Here is a 19,692-nt window from a genome sequence, read left to right on the forward strand (position 1 = left end):
AATCATTGCGGCTTGATGGCAGTAACGTTAGCACATACAGTAGTAGTATGGAAAAATTCTGAGCCTGACATATTACCATAGACAGTTTTTTTTTAAGAAATGGACCAACAGATCCCGTGTCTCTGGACGCAGACCAGTGAAGGATATTAGAAGTCTCTTTCCCGGTGATGGCTGAGCGTTACTGAGCAGCCTCCAACTGAGCTTGAAGACGTAGATGTGACGTGAGCAACCTGTCTGAAAGTTGGAAGTCTTCTGGTAGCTGTGCCAAGAGAAATCTCAATCATTCCCAATCTAGCAGAGACGGAGAGCGTAGGTATATGTAAGGAGATAACATAGACACAGGCTAATTATTGATCACTAAAATGATAGTTAACATTAGTAATTAAACTTAAACAGCTAATGGAAGTCCAAACTGCCTGAGAGCTTCTCCTGTACTATACGGTAATTCCTCTACTATGAGACAGTAAGTCTCGTGGTTATGACCCAATCGTTAGCCTATTTTTATAAAAACGTCTGCTACGGAGCCATAACGTGAGGTACAAGGTAATGGAGCCTTTTATACATTCTCGTGTTTCTTTAGAAATAAACAATGGACAAATAGAGTCTTTAAACTCTTCAGATGTAAAGTTATTCTCTGTCAAAGTGACGTCAAAATGAATGGCAGTCAATGGGATGCTAACGGGGGGTGATGGCGCCATAGGAGCTAGGCGTTGTGGAGAGAGGCTTTCCCCCTTGCATATTACATTTATTATTATTAGCACTCCATGTTCAAAGATTGACTTGCTGTCAGTTCATTTCTTATACGCTGCTGCCATCTAGTGGTTGTTAGTTGTTATTCCTATATGTGATGTTTTAGGCCAGTGCTTTTCAACTTTTTTTGAGCCACAAACATTTCAAACATTTTTTACATAAAAAAAAAATCCCACAGCACACCACCAACCAAAAATGTTACAAAATGACACATTGTAGCCTAATAAGATCAGAATCTGCATTTTTCCTTTTTAAAAATGTATGCATCGCTTTTGCAGGTTTACATCGATGATCTCGGCCCTACTGCTTACATCTTGTCACTGTGGGATGCACACGAAACTACTTTACTAATAAATACTCTGATAATAGATGCAGAAATTACAATGTGCTGTTTCAAATTCAGTGTCACTTTAGAAGATGCAACATAGAAGGTTAACTGAAAGCCCCATCACTGTCATGATAATCAAGTCATGAAACAAACAAGTTGCCTTGTTGCTGAAAGGTGCTGTAGAAATAAAGTTGCCTTGTTGCTGAAAGGTGCTGTAGAAATAAAGTTGCCTTGTTGCTGAAAGGTGCTGTAGAAGTAAAGTTGCCTTGTTGCTGAAAGGTGCTGTAGAAGTAAAGTTGCCTTGTTGCTGAAAGGTGCTGTAGAAATAAAGTTGCCTTGTTGCTGAAAGGTGCTGTAGAAGTAAAGTTGCCTTGTTGCTGAAAGGTGCTGTAGAAATAAAGTTGCCTTGCCTTACCGTGGATTTCCACAGGATGCAGAACGTCTGCGGACCGGCTCCACTGCAGAACGGCTGCGTGCTCCGCCGTCCGTCAATACACACCAGGTCCTGATTTGTTGTGTAACGGCTGCGGCCAGCCGACCACGAGATCTCGCGAATTCACGTATGTTTGCGCGATATAACAGGATGTAGTTTCTATGAACAGAACCACAAAACCAACAACAGTTTGTTTCCATCCAGAGGCGTAGAGGGGAAACTACTCTGTGCTGTGTTTTCAAGGTGTAGTGCAGGGAAATATGATCCGCCGTGAGCACGGTGTATTTTATTTTGAAAAATAACCGGATGTTTTATTTTGTTTCTGTGCTCGACTTCCTGTCCCGCACAAACTGAATTGTGCTGAATTGCTGCGGAGCTCTCCGTCGTCCGTCAAAAATAGAAGCTCTGGTATCTGCTCCGGAGTGCTGCGGACTGACGGAACTGGGACGGAGTCGGGACGCAGACATTCTGCAGTCAGTGGAAATACACACATTGACTTTAATGGAAACCTAATGACTCTGTCGACGTTCCGGAGACGTTCCGCAGACGTTCCGCATCCAGTGGAAATTGCCGGTTACAACCTCAGCCTGTCAGTCATTCACCAGGGCACAGAAACCACCGTTGTGCCTGGCTGCTCGTCTCCGAGGAAGTGTAACGTCAACAGCACCGCGACCACTTTCGGCTCTCCATTAATATCATATCACAGCAAACGCTGTCTGCGTGAAGTTATGAAAAACTGTAACCACACTTGAAACCACTTTATCGGCATTTCCGTGACTCACTGTGACTTCAACAAAACTGCAGAGCCGACGTAGTTTGCACCGTCCGCAGCTATGCGTGTGTGTGAGTGTGTGTGTTTGTGTCAGAGCTCTGCTCTCTGTCAATTTTCAGGGAGGACAGATAAGCTTGCGCTTACACGCTCTCAGGTACCGAAATTTCAACGTTTAACGTGTAAAAAAGGGGGCAAATTTACTGGTCGCACATGTGCGACTGGATGTAAAATTCAGTCGCACACTCTCAAATTTTGGTTGCAAAATGCGACCATTTGGTCGCAGTCTGGAGCCCTGTGGCAGTAATTCTATTGTATTAAATCAACAAGGTCATTATTGCGCTATACTGCCACCTACTGATACAGAATAGTATTTAAAGTCTCTGCCAGTCATCATATTGCAGGCACAGATGCCCAACAATGGCAAATCATTTGCAGTAACTCAATAAAAACATTTGTTGGACCAATTAAGTAAAATCGGATAATTTCTCACAGCACACAGGACGATCTCTCACGGCACACTAGTGTGCCGCGGCACAGTGGTTGAAAATCACTGTTTTAGGCCTTTTGGCAGACATCCATTTCAAATGGAACATAAAGAGCCTTTGTTCCATGTCCACTGAAGCTTCTCAGCTTGACCTCTAGTAACATTTGGGTGGTCCAGGTAGTACTTTACTTGAGTAAAGAAGTTATATACTTCTACTTTTACCAGAGTATTTTTTAACACAAGTATCTGTACTTCTACCTGAGTACGGGAAGTACTTTTGCCATCTCTGCAGAAAACTGAGTAAACATAACCTAACTTTTCAACCATTTGGGGATGATGTCTAATGATTTTTCTGCCAAATGTTGTGGTGAAGTTTATTTGTTAATTATTGATTTTAAAGTTCAATATTGACAGTGTAACAGATAAAACATGTCATGGAGCGTTATAACTCTGTCCTACTTTAAAAATGTTTTATTTTTTTATTTGCTCACAAATGTTGTGCCGTATAAAACTGTCTGTCTGTCTGTGACTCTGTCTGTATGTCTGTCTGTCTGTCTGTCTGTCTCTCTGTCTGCCTGTCTGTCTGTCTGTCTGTCTATCTCTCAGCCTTATAAATCTGTCCTCAGTCCCCTCTCCTCCCTCTCCTTTCTCTTCTTCCCTCCCTCTCCTTTCTCTCATTCGTTTCATCTCTCTCCTCCCTCTCGCTCCTCTCACTCTCTTCTCTCACCCTCCTCTCCTCTCCCTCTCCCTCCCCTCCCTCTTCATCTCCCCCCTCCCTCTCCTTCCTCTCCCCTCTCTCCTCTCCTCCCTCTCCTTCCTGTCCTCTCCAGAGTTATTGTATTAAATGTTTATCACATGATCTCTTGTTTCATCCTGAATATTTGTGTCAAATTGTAAATAAACTCTTTACACCAACACAAAGCTGTGAAATGTGACTTATTACATATTCATATCATATAAAAATGTTGAGCTTTTAATAAAAACATTAACAAACACTTATTACTTACAAAATAATATAGAAAATGTTGTGATGTGTGCAAGAATAAACTCTTATTAAAGCCTTAATAATAATGAGTAATAAACATGTTTAACAGTGAAATAAGTTTGACTAAAGTTTCATTAAATATGTGTTTATCATGTTTTATAAAGTGTGAACATTATTTCAGATGACAGGAAGCAGAAACTCAGTCAACAACACAACAACGTTTGAAATAATTTTCATTTATTTATAACACAAGTTCACAGAGGTTGTTCAGAGGTTGTCCAAAGGTTGGTTCAGATGTAGTGTAAAGGACAGACAGAGACGTTTGGTCCTACGAGCTGTTTACAAAAAGTTAGTGTTCCTCCCTCTCCTTCCTCCCCTCCATCTCCTCCCTCTCCTTCCTCTCCTCCCTCTCCTCCCTCTCCTCCCTATAAAGACAATGGAACTATGACTAGAAATAGTAGTTGTAGTAGTTCAGGGTGTATCAGGCGAGCAGACGAGCTTTAGGAGGCGTGTATCTGCGCCGATGACCCTGAAACACGGAGAGAGAACGTGTTAGATATTATTCTGGGATGTTCAGACAGAATCTAATACACTCCTGTTTCATCTTCTGATAACGTAAAGCGCTGAGTGGATATAAAAAGGAGCAAATAAATGGAAACACTTGAGCAGCGCTGGAAGAAGTATTCAGATTACTGTAGTAAAAGTACTAATACCACACTGTAGAAATACTCTGTTACAGTAAAAGTCCTCCATTGAGAATGTTCGATATTTATGGAATGGACCACTGGAGGAAAATAAGGGAGGGTCATGTCTTTTTATTTTTTTGTTGAGGGGAGGGTCACCCAATGTTTTTTAGTCTAGGGGGGAGGGTCACCCAACTTTTGTATTCATGAAACCAGCAACATTTCAAAATGGCTTGTTTGGTGCATACTTTTCAATGTAGCTCTCAGTCTCGGCCCCCTATAACTAGCAGATAGATCTGACCCAACAAAAATAGCAACATGACAGCAACACGAGTTTGGAGTCAGCGAGCTTGTTACGTTATGCCCTCAATCGTTTCTTCGAACTTCGAAAAACCACAGGTTCCAGTTAATCTTATAATGGATATGTGTGTTGAGTTATTTAAACAAAAGATAAGAGAACTAAACGCCTCTTGTCCGTGAGTCTCCTGATAGAGCTCAGGCCAGCTGTCATGAAAGACTGTGGAGCTTCTGAACTCCGACACAGTCGGACCAAATTTGCAATTAGCCATGAATTTTCATTAAACGGCCCATACTTAAAGCCCATGTTGCAGGTTAACCACCACAGTTGATTAATGGGTACATAAAGCACTCAACATATGTATATCATTGTTAAAAATGTCACCAAATAGTGTTAAAGGCCAGTTTTTACAGTTTTAGTCGTTTAGTGGGTTTTTTAACGCACTTCGGTGATGAGGTCACGTTGGGGAGACGTGCCTCAGCCTAGTACTAGAACTATGGTGACTGACTGGGATGAGGAAGATGTGTTTTTACGGTCAGTGAATAGCACCGAGTGAAAGTCAATGTTTTCTTTATATCTAGTGACAGTGACCATGTCGTTAGTTCAGATAAGTACTCGTAATCTAGCTAGATCTAGAAATAGAAGGCATCATGTTAGCTGTGGGCTAACTTGCCAGTCAGTCCCACCTGTGAAATCCCCCGACGTTGTAAACACATTTTCGATTGGATATCTCACGTTTTGATGGACCCTACTAGCTCCAGTAACAACATATTTGCCTAGTGTTTATTTATTACTTGGATGGAATCAGAATCAGAATCAGAATCAGAAAGGGCTTTATTGCCAAGTACGTTGCACATACGAGGAATTTGTCATGGTGTTGTTGGAGCATGTCACACATACAAATATACAAATATAAGAAGGATAAAAAGATATAAACAATATAAGTATAAACATATACACACAGTACGTATTAATAACGATAAAATAAATTTAAATAAATAGTAAAATGAGTTAAACAGTAGTGAAAAGGGACGCTACAGCAGAGTAGGTACAGTGGCATGAGGAGCCAGAGGTGGGGTGTGGAGAGAGTCAGGATGGATTCCGAGCCTTGTTTAGAAGGCTAGTGGCGGAGGGGAAAAAACTGTTTATGTGGCGTGAGGTTTTGGTCCTAATGGACCTCATCCTCCTGCCAGAGGGGAGTGGCTCAAAGCGCTTGTGTCCGGGGTGGGAGGGGTCAGCCACAATCTTTCCAGCACGCTTCAGAGTCCTGGTGGCGTATAGGTCCTGGAGCGGCGGCAGATTGCAGCCAATCACCTTCTCAGCTGACCGAATGACACGCTGCAGCCTGCCCTTGTCCTTGGCAGTGGCAGCAGCGTACCAGATGGTGATGGAGGATGTGAGGATGGACTCAATGATGGCTGTGTAAAAGTGCACCATCATTGTCTTTGGCAGGTTGAATTTCTTCAGCTGCCGCAGGAAGTACATCCTCTGTTGTGCTTTCTTGACGAGGGAGCTGATGTTCAGCTCCCACTTGAGGTCCTGGGAGATGGTAGTTCCCAGGAAGCGGAAAGACTCCACAGTGTCAATTGTGGAGCCACAGAGGGTGATGGGGGCAGGCGGGGCTGGGTTCTTTCTGAAGTCCACAACCATCTCCACTGTCTTTACAGCATTGAGCTCTAGATTGTTTTGCTTGCACCAGGTCACCAGGTGGTCAGCCTCCCACCTGTAGGCGGACTCGTCTCAATCAGAGATGAGTCCGATGAGGGAGGTGTCGTCCGCAAACTTCAGAAGCTTGACGGACTGGTGACTGGAGGTGCAGCTGTTGGTGTACAGGGAGAAGAGCAGAGGAGAAAGAACGCAGCCCTGGGGGGATCCGGTGCTGATGGTCTGTGAGTCGGAGACGTGTTTCCCCAGCTTCACATGCTGCTTCCTGTCAGACAGGAAGTCAGTGATCCACCTGCAGTTGGAGTCAGGCACACCAAGCTGGGAGAGTTTCTGCTGAAGCAGAGCCGGGATGATGGTATTGAAGGCAGAGCTGAAGTCCACAAACAGGATCCTGGCGTAGGTTCCTGCGGAGTCCAGGTGCCGGAGGATGTAGTGGAGGGCCAGGTTGACTGCATCGTCTACAGACCTATTGGCTCTGTAGGCAAACTGCAGGGGGTCCAGGAGGGGGTCGGTGAGGTCTTTGAGGTGTGAAAGCACAAGGCGCTCAAAGGACTTCATAACCACAGAGGTCAGGGCGACGGGTCTGAAGTCATTAAGTCCTGTGGTCCTTGGCTTCTTGGGGACAGGGATTATGGTTGAGGTCTTGAAGCAGGCTGGCACGTGACATGTCTCCAGTGAGGTGTTAAAAATGTCTGTGAACACTGGAGACAGCTGGTCAGCGCAGTGCTTCAAGCTGGATGGGGAGACAGCATCCGGTCCAGCAGCTTTCCTGGGATTCTGTCTCCTGAACAGTCTGTTGACGTCCCTCTCGTGAATGGAGAGAGTCGTCACTGAGGTGGGAGGGGGGGTGGAGGTGGAGGGGACCTTTAAGGAGGGCATTGGTGGGGGGGCCCAGGACCCTGCTGAGGTGGGCGAGGTGGAGGTGATGCACAGTGGCTGTAGGGAGGTGTCGTGGGGGATGGTGTCCTTTTGTCTTTCAAATCGACAGTAGAACTCGTTCAGGTCGTTGGCTAGGTGTCGGTCATTGAAGGAGTGGGGGGTTTTAGGCTTGAAGTTGGTGATCTGCCTAAGTCCTTTCCAGACAGTCGCAGAGTCATTAGCTGAGAACTGGCGTTGGAGCTTCTCAGAGTACCGATGTTTAGCCTCCTTCACTGCCTTGCTAAATTTGTACTTTGACTCTTTAAATCTGTCTTTGTCCCCACTCCTGAACGCCTCTTCCTTAGCCAGCCTTAACCTTCTGAGTTTGGCTGTGAACCAGGGTTTGTCATTGTTGTAACTCACCCTGGTGCTTGATGGAACACAGCAGTCCTCACAGAAGCTGATGTATGACGTCACAGCCTCTGTGTACTCATCCAGACTGTTGGTAGCAGTCCTGAACACATCCCAGTCAGTACAATCCAAACACGACTGGAGATCCTCCACAGCTACACTGGTCCAGTTCCTTGATGTCCTCGCTACAGGTTTGCAGAGCTTTAGTTTCTGCCTGTAGGCGGGGATCAGGTGGACCATGACGTGGTCAGAGTGCCCCGGTGCAGCACGGGGGACGGCGTGATAAGCATCCCTGACTGTGGTGTAACAGTGATCCAGAATGTTCTCCTCTCTGGTCGGGCATTTAATATGTTGTCTATATTTAGGGAGTTCATGAGTGAGGTTCCCTTTATTAAAGTCACCAAGGACAATAACTAGGGAGTCCGGGTTGGTCCGCTCCACACACAGTATCTGGTCGGCAAGCATGCGCTGCGCGTCCTGCACGTTGGCCTGCGGTGAGATGTAAACACCGACCAGAATGAATGAAGCAAACTCACGGGGTGAATAAAAAGGCTTACAGTTTATGGTGAAATACTCCAGGTCAGGAGAACTGCTGGATCACTGTCACGTCGTTGCACCAACCGCTGTTGATGTAGAAACAGATTCCTCCACCTTTAGTTTTGCCGGAGAGGTCCGTGTCTCTGTCCGCTCTGTAGAGTTGGAAGCCTGCCAGCTGCAGCGCAGAGTCCGGTATTAATCCATAGAGCCACGTCTCCGTGAAGCACAAAACAGCAGATGAAGAAAAGTCCCTGTTTCCCCACAACAGCAGTTGTAATTCCTCCACTTTGTTGGGCAGAGAGCGCACGTTAGAGAGGAATATTCCAGGTAACGGTGTGCGTGATCCTCGCTGGCGGAGACGCACCAGCGCACCGGCCCGTTTCCCTCTCCTCCGGCGTTTCTCTGCGTGAGCAAAGGTGAGCGCACCTTTGACCAGAATGTCCAAAATTTCCAGTGAAGGGAGAAGAAAAGTGGGAAATAAGTCTGATGGTGTTGTTGCCCTGAAGTTCACAAGCTCTTCACTTGTGAATGAGATCCGGGTACCATCACAAGAAACAAAGTTAAAACACAAAACAAAACTAAACAGAGCGCTCCAACACACCGTGTCGCCATTCTGCGGCGCCATCTTGGTATTCTTTTGGGGATGGGGATCCTGTTCGGCTTTTCACAAGTTTAGACAGCTAGCTAAAGCTACGCCGACGTTTTGCTAACGTTAGCGCAACAGCGTTAGCCTAGACGGCTAGGTAAATATTACGACTGCCTTCGTTGTTTCCTGTATCTGCGTCCACGTTGTCAACATAAGACATGTGGCGTTAGTGCTCCTTTTGTACCATAATTGTATTGAATGAAATGTTAAGCTTCGCTCCTACGACATGGGTGGGTTTTTGTTACTACGTTACACACAAAGTTAACTGGCTATAGTTAGCCTGTGCTAGCGGAATTAGCTAATGTTGCGTAGCCAGCCAGCAGCTTTGGCAGTAGTTCCGGCGAGCTAACCATGACAGCTAACACATCCACAAGCGTCTCTATTTCAAACATCACTGCAGATTGATTGCTTTTAGCAGCAGAGGTTGATTGTGGGCAACAATACTGTCGTGGTTAGCTTACCGAAACTACTGCTGATTGCTGAAGTTGCTGGCTGGTTATGCAACGTTAGCTAATTCCGCTAGCATACAGGCTAACTATAGCCAGTTAGCTTTGTATGTAGCTAACAAAAACCCACCCATCTCGTAGGAGCAAAGCTTAACATTTCATTCAATAAAATAGTGCTACAAAAGGAGCACTAACGCAACATGTCTTATGTTGACAATGTGGACGCAGATATAGGAAACTCAGAAGGCAGTCGTAATATTTACCTAGCTAGCAGTCTAGGCTAACGCTGTTGCGCTAACGTTAGCAAACGTCGGTGTAGCTAGCTGTCTAAATTTGTGAAAATCCGAACAGTATCCCCGTCCAAGCTGTGTTTCACTTTCCCTCCAATATTAGTATACACATAATAAAGACACATGGACTCGGTCGAGACCAAAAGTCACATTTTGCAACATCAGTGGCAGAGACGAGCCCATAGACAGTGAACAGAGACGGGGCTTTCGTCTGTCGTCTCCCCAACGTGACGTAATGCAATGCATTGTGGGGGAAAAGAGAATCATTGCAAACCGCTGTAAAATAGTACTACTTTTTCGTATTTTATTCCATTTTGTGATATCCATTGTATTTGATGTTGTTGGGTAACAGTTTAAATGTTTATTACCAACAAGCAAATTGCACAAATTCATTAGAAAATAAACCCTGCACCATGGGCTTTAAGCTCTACATAGTTGATTTCTCGCATAAAAAAGTCTCAGAAGTGAATTTAGTAATGAAAGCAGATGAACAATGTATAAAGTTTCCAGTTGTTGGCCACAACAGCAATCCATGGTTGTTGTGATTATTGCAGCGCTTTGCACACCAACACACTTTGAATTTCTGATTCCCACGCCCACAGCTCTGCGCCTGGGTCCCGGTGATTTGAAATTGTGCAAACGACAGCCTTTTCAAGGCATTTGAGAAGGAAGGAGTGGTAGCATGCAAGCTCCCAAGTCGACGCTCGTCTGAGAAATGGAGTTTTGGATAATGTTCAGCTTCGGTAACTTTACCTATATGCTAAAATATACATTGACTGAGGAAGCCTAGTGATGAGTCCATAGCAACCAGTGTTGAATTTGTTATTACCCAGTGTGCTTTGTTGAATGGTCTTTATTGGTTTATTGTTTTATTTCATGTGAATACTAGTTTACTAGATGAGTAACTTAGTATTTGGAGTAATGCAGGAAGTGTACATTTACGTGTAGATGTGACCGGAGCAGAGTTGGTGGAATAACTTTAAATTTAGTACACAGTGTGTGCGGTGTCCGAGATAAACCCCAGACTGAAAACCAAGTTCATTCATCGTCTCACCAGAAACAGGATTTTAACCCCGACGTTAAATAACGTCGCCCCTGGAGGTAACGAGTCTCCCCTGGTTTTCTGATCACGGTCGGAATCGAAGCGATCAGGAGAGGTTAACACATTGAACATTTTAAATTAAACAGCTTATTAACGTGCGCATGTTCCCCCGTGTGCGCTGATGCGCTCATCTGTTGAAATTTCCGAATGCCTTCCAGTTGCTTAATAAAAGCGGGCTTTCCACACAAACAAACGTACATGTGTCATTAGTATGAGAAAAAAAAACAACGAGATTTTAACTGTGTCGGGCTCGGGCTGGGCTCAGACATAAATATCATAATGCCTGACAGGTTCGGTCACGGCTCTGTCGGGCTCGGGCCGGGTTCGGAGGGAAAAATTCGGCCCGATCCAGGCTCTAATGTGGGCCTAAAGGGTTACATATTTCAATTTCATCAGTGTACAGTAGTATTTGCAATGCATTTGGCCTTTGAGAATATAATGGATGGGATGTAAAAAGGGCTCCATCAGTAAAATCATACAAGAATCCCTCTCTACTTCTTTGTGGTACAGTGTTCAACATGGTGAAGATTCTGGAATTGGTCAGTAACTGCTTAAGACTTTGAATGAGTGGTACATAGTAAAAACTTTTGCTTCTTAAGGCCATGATCCTTGAAAGACCACACTTTACCCAACAAATCTTCTGGGACACTACAACTTCCTTTGGGATGACTGGATTGAATAGTTTTATTCTGTCCATATGCTGTGGTTGAGAAAGGATCCATGAATGTATCAAATGTAGCCAAAGCCTGATCTTAGAGCTGAGTAGTTGTCTCTGGATTTTCTTCAAACACCCTTCTGATTCTCTCCTTTAGCGTGTCAAGGAGAGCAGCTTGGTACTGTTGCACCCCTGAGATGACACTGTTGACAGTTCTCTGTGAAAATATTTAAAATTTAAATTATTTCTTCACCCATATAATTATTGCTAACAGGCCCATAGTTTACATTCAAATATTGAAAGGAATTAATTATATTTTAATAAATATTGTTTCAAGGAATTATTCACAAATATGATATTAATAGTACCATTAAAGCATTTGCCCATCAAGACAAATGTACCTGTGACAAGTGGCACTGTTCCCGGACACTGATGGTGAATGCCGCTGCAGATCTGGCAATATCAGGTTTGGTTCTGGATGTCACAGCAACAGCTTCTTCGTTTAGAAAATGAGAAGTATACATATTTGTAAAGAGTAAGTAGATGGACATGGACAGGACTGTTATTGATTTGAAATGGGGTTTTTGACGAACAGGGCACACAAGAGGGGAAAAACTTAATTTTAATCCCACATTCGCTTCACTGGTCTAGGACCTGAGCAGCTCGTCTATATCCAAGGTAAGATGAAGCATTGTTAAAAAAAATTATATTAACATTTTTTTGTTCGGATAGCTCCAGCTATGTGCAGAGCGCACATCATTTATCGAGTTGGACAGGTATTGCAATTATTGTTGCCTGTATTGTATTACGGAGATAACTAACTTAGCTAGCATTCACTGGAGACAATAATTTGAAAGAGAAAGTGTACATCATATAGCTATTCTAATCCTACATGATTAACGTGCAGACTCGCAGTGTGGATTCAAGGAGGCCACGCTTTGAATATGAAATAATATGTAGGAAAAAAGTAATAAAACGCTTTACACAGGTCAGCATAACACAGAGAGCAAACTAATTGGCATGATAAGCTCTCAGAGGTCAAAATAAATTGAACTGTGTAAACTTACGGACTCAAGGCGGCCGACAGCGTCAGGCTGTGTTGACGGTTCAGGTAGAATCGGCCCCTGACCAATTGGCCTTAACCACTCGAGGTGAAATGCCTTACTCCAACCAATCGAGCTGCTTTGTAGGGTGGGTCTTGGCGTGGCCATAGTGGGATTCGCGGGATTCGTAATTTTGCGTCGCAGGCTAATGACCGTAAGGTGGATGGGGGAGGTGGGCACTCATGCAATAATTTGTATTTATTATTTTAACACTACATTTCTCCAATTATATTTGCGACTTCACTAATTTTAAAATGGTAAATGTTTTGTTTTAAAAATATTTTATTAACAAGTTCATGTTTACATACGATATTTTCTGCGCATCCTCCGTTCATGTCCTCCATCAGACCCACCTCAATGATGTCAGTGATTTTGGTTCTCCGTTTGAGTAACGTTAACAGGCGTGTTATTTTGTGACAGAACAGCGGCTCAAGGTCAGTAAACTTTATTGAATTGTTAAATATTACTTGCCAAAATGATATTGGTTATTGCTGTGATAGTTATAATTTTCCAAACGTCGTCCACCTGGGTATTTGCTTAGCAAGCTAGCTGATGTTAGCTGTAACGTGCACTTTTGCATGCTAGCTAACGAGCTCTGTTTGGCTGTGGGTTTTTGCCAGGTACGGTACCGCCTGTTAATGCTTCAGGGAGCTGATGAATCCAGGATGGATATTTTTGACGATGTCACTCTATCGGTATTGGAGGGTAAGTCACAAATAAAGTTTATATTTGATGTATTGATGCTATTTATATATTCATTACTGTACAGATAAAGCTTCTAATTATTATTATTTATATATTAGAGTGCACATTATTAGCTGAATACATTATTTGAAATTCAAATTTTTTTCTGCTAGCTGGATTTTTCCTCAACCTTCATTTGCTGAACGAATTAAATTTAAAACATGCTTAGGATGAAAAACTATATGTAAGATTCTGAATTATAAAGCTAAATATATGGTTGTGAAATAGAAATCCCACATTTAAGATAAAACCCCTTGTCATAAAAAAGTTAAGTTTACTTTGTTATAGAACAGAATAAATATGGATGTATTGAGTTTTTCTAATGATGTGTTTTTAGATTATAGAAATAATAATAAAAACTGACAGCTAAAGAAAATCCAGTTAGTCATTTTGCAATTCATTATCTGATTTGTTGAGGCACCTCTTTATGTTGCTTGGTACTGTAGCTTGCCATTGCTTTATCTAAAGATAGGTATTTGTCATGTATCTTTCAGCGGCCAGTGTTGATGAGGAGGCTTTGAAAGGCCTTAGCCGGGATGACCTGAGGGATCTTTTTCCTGGCCCTGAACATTTTTTCAGAAGAAAGAAACTTTGGGATTTCATCAGTCAAAATGTAAACACAAATTGGATTAAGTAAAAATTAGTAAAGTCTGAATTGTACCATTTAATGGTCCTAATGGATTTTGTTTTCATCCTACATAATCCTAAGTGTGAAAATACCACGGACCAAGATGCCAGCACTTGTAGTGGAAGTGGGATTATGCCCTCAACTAGTGCCATGCCACCATGCCAGCCTCAAGCCTCAACCCCCATTTCTGCTGAGAAAAAAATGAAAATGCCAGACCCTCCAGAGTATGTGGTGTACACAGATTCTGAGTTAGAAATGGTGCGTAGTCAGTACTTTCCATTGCTCTGCAATGGAAAGGAAAAGACCTACAAGATGTCAAAGGAGCTATGTTGCAGACTTGTAAGGAACACAATCACCAGCATGGTTGCAATCCTGCGTGCTAGTCCCATGGGGAAAGAAGTAAGATACCCCTCCAAATTGGAAATGAGAGCCATGTCACAGAAGATTGTCGACTATTACCCAATGTTACGTGATGCTGATCCAAATATGCCATATGTAAGTAATATTTTTTTATTTATCTAAACCAAAACTGTGGGCAGGTCAGCAACAGGACAAACAACTTATCTAACATTCTTTTACTACAGCTGACCATCTACACCAAAATTTACAAGCGACTCCAAAATATGAGATCCCCAAGGAAGAGGCAGGGCTCCGTACCACAAAGAGGAGTGGCCAAGACAGCTCTCTTCAGTGCAGACAACCAAGACATGGAGACAGATTGGACAGACACAAGCAACTCGAGTGATAATACCATACTCCTTGAGAGCAATGATGACATCAGCGAGGACAACTCCAGTGCAGGTGTGCAAATTGTGGGCAAAAAATGAAAGGGTGCTGTTGTACAACTTGTTTTTGTCTAATCATGTAATGAAACTATAGCTGTCCACATTTGTTGAACCAGAGTTCATGGCTAGGGATGCACTGTGTTTATATCTGCCTGTTTTTGCTTGTCATCATGCTTTTAATTGTATTAAGAATGTTTTCATTATTTCCCAAAAAAGCATCCCCACTACAACTACCCTCCTCTGTGCCAAGGAAACCAAAGAGTGGGACCAAAACCTTACTGCTGCCACCCGAATCAGCCTCAGGCTCCTCACCCAGGACTGTGATCGCTTCACCAACCACACCTGCAAAGGATGTTGTTGGTAAGTCCACCTCAGCACACCTCTCAGCCTGTTATCCATAATGGCTTTCAGAGTGGCAAATCAGAGTCTAAACTTTTGGAGATTCAATTTAAATTATTTATCAATTATTTCCTAAGATTGTGGATGTTGATGAACACACTTTTTTCAGACATAAATCAATCAACTCACTTTGTTCATATTGATGTAAACGATATCAAATGATTGTATTGGCCTTATTTCAATTAAGTTCATTGATTTGATTTGGGTCAGTAATTACTTAACGATGAAGCATATCAAACATTCATGTATAGTTTTTTGTTTGTTTTAAATAACTAATTAGTGACTAGTTCAATCATTACATATCATTTGTTCAATCACTACATATATATATATACTTATTTCATTTCCTTTCCTCTGTTTTTTCCCCACGTATTCAAACATAAACTTCTAAACATTTTTTACTGCTACTGTAAGTTTACAAAAAAATAGGGCATTATATTTTAACCACGCTGTATTTCCCCTGTGTTGTTGTTGAAGTGTTTACATTGAAATGTCTCAGCTCTGTTTTTTATCATTTCAGTCGGCCAGGACAATCTGAAGATGCAGGCTAGGCACTACAGAACCTTGAGCAACACGTACAATAAGCCCAATGCAAAACCCAATCACAACGATGTTGCTCAACTTTTGGACCTTGAGTTTGAGGCCAGACGGGCTTTCATTGATGCAGATGTTACAAGGGAAGGAGGTATATCCATGCTTCAAAGATGTTCGAAATGTATGTGTTTTTTTTTTACTACCCGCACTTGAATTACTGTCTATCTGTGTTCTAAATGTACAATGCATTGTGAATGGTTGAATAACTGTGCACAATGCTGTCTTAGGCAATGGATGAGCTGCAGCGCATAGTAGGTGGCACCAACAGCAGATACGTCGAGGAAGTCAAAGGAAAATGGGCAGACTTTTGTGCCAAGGTACAGTTCTATGGTGTGTGGAAGAAAGCCCTGAAACCCCCTTTCCCTTTGGATGTCCGTGGAGGTAAGTTGCTGTTTCATATGCAAATGTATTGTTATTTACACCATATTCAGACCATTCAGTTCATCTTTCTATTCTTTAGTGGAGTTCACACTCGCCCTCTTCAATGCACTCCCATCCCTTTTCCCCTCATCAACTTCACCACCAAAGAAGCTTGGCAATAGCTGTGAGGCACTTCTTCATATCCTGAAGGTAAGAACATTTTTGTGTTAATTCCTTACTGTCCTCTTTGAAGTGTTTTATTTTCTCAAATTGTTGTGAATGTTCAGATTTACAGTAACAATACACCCTAAGTTCACAATCACAGATATGACCTAATTTATGCAAAAAGGGGAAAACAGAAGTGCCTCTAGTGTCCCTCAAATGGTGTGTATAGAAAGGAATACCAAGAAGTGTTTTAAAACCTTTGATTAATTAATCCATTCATTCATTCCAGAAAAAACAAAAATATACCACCTTGCATCAGCTTGTATCAGTTTTTAATCCATCCTAAATTCCTACACCTTGATCAGTCAAACAAATGTTTTTTTAAACACATGTCCCCCCCGCCCCATTGTAAAGTAATTCATATTTATTTCTTCCAGTCTGATCATAAATCAGTATGAGTTTTTAAACGTGAATTTAATTTAAGAGTGTTCAAGTCATTGGTTGCAACCTGATCATTTAATCTAAAAAATATTTTTATAATGAACATACACTTTCAATACATTTTTATGTCTTCTCACTCTCTACACATTGTTCTTTTTATTCTGTTCCAGTCAGGCGAAGACCCTGGCCTGTACCTGGAGAAGCATCCACTCTCCTCCCCAGTTCTGCTTTCTGATGGATCAACCACCATCGTGGCTGTGGGTAACGTACCTGTGACCAATTTCTCAGATGGGATGTTGGTGTTAATGGCATACTACTACACTTTGCACTTAACATATCCAAAATGTGTTGCAACGCTCCTCTCTGTTATTCAAACAGAGGTAATTGGTGACACAATCCACGATCAAGATGCCACTAGTGCATACAAGAAAGCAATGGCTGATTGGAAATCTTTCATTGAGAAGTAGCTGAATGTCAAGGAGTATTTTATCATGTCAGTTGTTCTTGTTATTGTTAGTTGTGCCTACAATAGTTTTGTGTATTCCACAATAACTATTTATTTTATAGTTATTTGCTTAAATTACTCACAGGGGTTCCAGTAGTAGGGCTGCTCCCTCTTAGTCGATTAGTCAATCTTAGTCATCTTAGATTTCTTTAGTCGATTAGTCATGTTTTATGCTTTTTTCATGCTGAATGACTTATTTCCAAGAAACGTAAACACAAGAATTAAGTGTTGACATTTTACCTAATAGATATCACCGTGAAACATACTTTGATTACTTTCATTAAGGCAGTTATTTGTTGTATTACACGTTTACTGAAATGTTGTGTTTAAATATGCAAAGGAGGCATTATCTTATTCAATATATGCATCCTTTTGCATGACTCTTTGCGGAGAAACTCAGATTTACAGATCTGTCGATTAAATCAACTAATCGACTAGTCGATACAATTGAATGAGTGTTAGTCGACTAAGAATTTCTTCAATCGAACACAGCCCTATCCAGTAGTAAGTTTTACCTCATCGAGGCCTTTATTTCAAAGGATACGTTGATTGAAAAATGCTGATACATAACTGAGAGGGCTGAGAATTGTTTTTTGCTCTTTTGTGGATTGTGAAAAAAAGATATTCAGATGTCTTTATTGTAAAGATTGATTGATTGTAAAAATGCATAGCAACCCTGACTCACTGCTGATGATGTTAAGTGTTAAATAAATGTTGACAGCGCTTATAAGCCATTCTGGTTGTGATTTCTGTACCATTAAGATGTATATTCTAAAAATAAGGACAGGCTTTAGGTTTTAAGGTTTAGTTTTAAGATGAAGTAAGCCTTGTTTCAAGATAAACCAGCTTGCATTAAGACAGAGCTTAGTCATTTTTCGTTCGTTCGGTTTTTTTTTTTACAAATTTTCAGCTTAATTTGTTAAAAGTAAGAAAACTAAATATGTAATTGCTTATATTTAGTATATATCACTTATTTTGAGGCTGTATAAAGTTAAAATTTAAGTAATCTCATCTTAAAACCAGAATTTTAGGGTTATATTTAGTATATTTTACTTATTTTGGGGCTGTAAAAAGTACAATTTTAAGTAATCTGATCTTACAACCAGCATTTTAGGCTTATTTTAAGCCTTCCAAATACCTCTGTAGACATGCTTATTTCTAGATTTAACAATCTTAATTCAAGAAATCTTGTCAAGTGAAATTATCTTGCTGCATGGACAGATAATTTCACTTGTTTTGAGTACCTTTTCCCTCATATTTAGTGTTTTTATCTTGTTTTTAGACACCCCTTTTTTTGCAGTGTAGAGCACAAACCCAGCCCCCTGTATGTGCATCTCTATTCACATGCCAGGATTCTGTACAGCGATGCCTGCGCTCCACACACACAGCTGAGCCCAGATGTGTGTGCGTTAAAACACGCAGTACCTGAGTGGGAACGATGCAGAGAGGATTACCAACGGCCGCTGGTGCAGATGAACTCACGCTAGTCTCTTTTCTGTAAATTTACTACAATTAAACCTTTGTGAGTAAAAAGTCAATACTTATCAATGCACTCACCTGTATAGACAGGCATAAACATGTAGAAAGCGATATTTCAATCTGCTCTGTCTGCTCAGTCCACTCTTGTCCACTGCGCTGTTTTACGCAAACACAGCTTTACTCTGCAAATAGCGAATTTTTACAAACAAGCTTAAACAAAAGCTGTCGGTTTGTAGTCAAACTATTTATCTTAGTTTACCGGGAATCTTGAAATTTGGACAAATTCTTATAAATTTAACCGCTGGCTGAACAAACCAAACTCTCCGCTGGAGCGGTAAACCTATGGCTGTATTATAAGACCACAACAGACGCATGTGGCTACTTAATATGTCCGTGAATGACGCGATTGTTATGTTTGCGTTGATGCTGGTTGTATTATTTTGCAACAACATCGTTTCATTGCAAATGGGGCATACATGAGGAATGCATAGCCTGCTTATCAGGCCATTCATCATTCACCATTACCTGACAACAGCCATTTCTTTCTGCAAGTATTTTCCACCAATCAGGACCCTGCATACTATAACAATGTTTGCTCACACTAATACATGTAAAAAAAAAATTAAATATAGCATTAATTCAGTAAGAAAGTTAAAATTTCAAACAAGAATAGGCGTATTAGGTATAAATTAATTTTATTTTATTTATTTGTAAGTCCGGCCCCCAGAGTGTCTGCTTAGAAACATTCTGGCCCTTGGAAAAATGTAGTTGATGACCCCTGCCCTAAACCCAACAGGAAGTCCACCATTTTGAATTGAAAGTTCGAAATTAGTGCGATTTTGCCCATTTCCACATGTCGTACTTTAACAAACTCCTCCTAGAGATTTCATCCGATCAACTTCAAATTTGGTCTGTGCCACCTTAAGACGTTAAAGATGAAAATGTATTAAAAGAAAAACTTTTCGTCATAGGGCGTGGCCATGGCGGGGTGGCCATTTTGAGCATTTAACTTGAGTGTACGTTGTCGTATCTGCCCGAAATTTCTCACGATTGACAAGGGTCCAGGCCTGAGGACACCTACAGGCCAATATTTACTTTTGGTCATAGCGCCCCCTGCTGGCAAAAGGAAATCAGCCTTATATGACA

The 19,692-nt window shown here is 41.7% G+C and overlaps 1 protein-coding gene and 1 long non-coding RNA gene across 3 annotated transcripts in view; one reads left to right on the top strand and one right to left on the bottom strand.

Moving 5' to 3' along the window:
* LOC116062299 (cephalotoxin-like protein) overlaps window positions 1–19,692 on the bottom strand; it is a 1,100,540-nt gene that overhangs the window by 483,131 nt on the left and 597,717 nt on the right. The gene's annotated exons all lie outside the window — the stretch shown is intronic.
* On the top strand, window positions 12,790–13,997 carry LOC116061937. The gene is made up of 4 exons (XR_004107856.2): window positions 12,790–12,880; window positions 13,067–13,151; window positions 13,685–13,803; window positions 13,900–13,997. It is a non-coding gene; the product is annotated as an uncharacterized LOC116061937 (long non-coding RNA).

The sequence above is a fragment of the Sander lucioperca genome, chromosome 21 (genome assembly GCF_008315115.2).
Source record: "Sander lucioperca isolate FBNREF2018 chromosome 21, SLUC_FBN_1.2, whole genome shotgun sequence".
Taxonomy (NCBI): Eukaryota; Metazoa; Chordata; class Actinopteri; order Perciformes; family Percidae; genus Sander; species Sander lucioperca.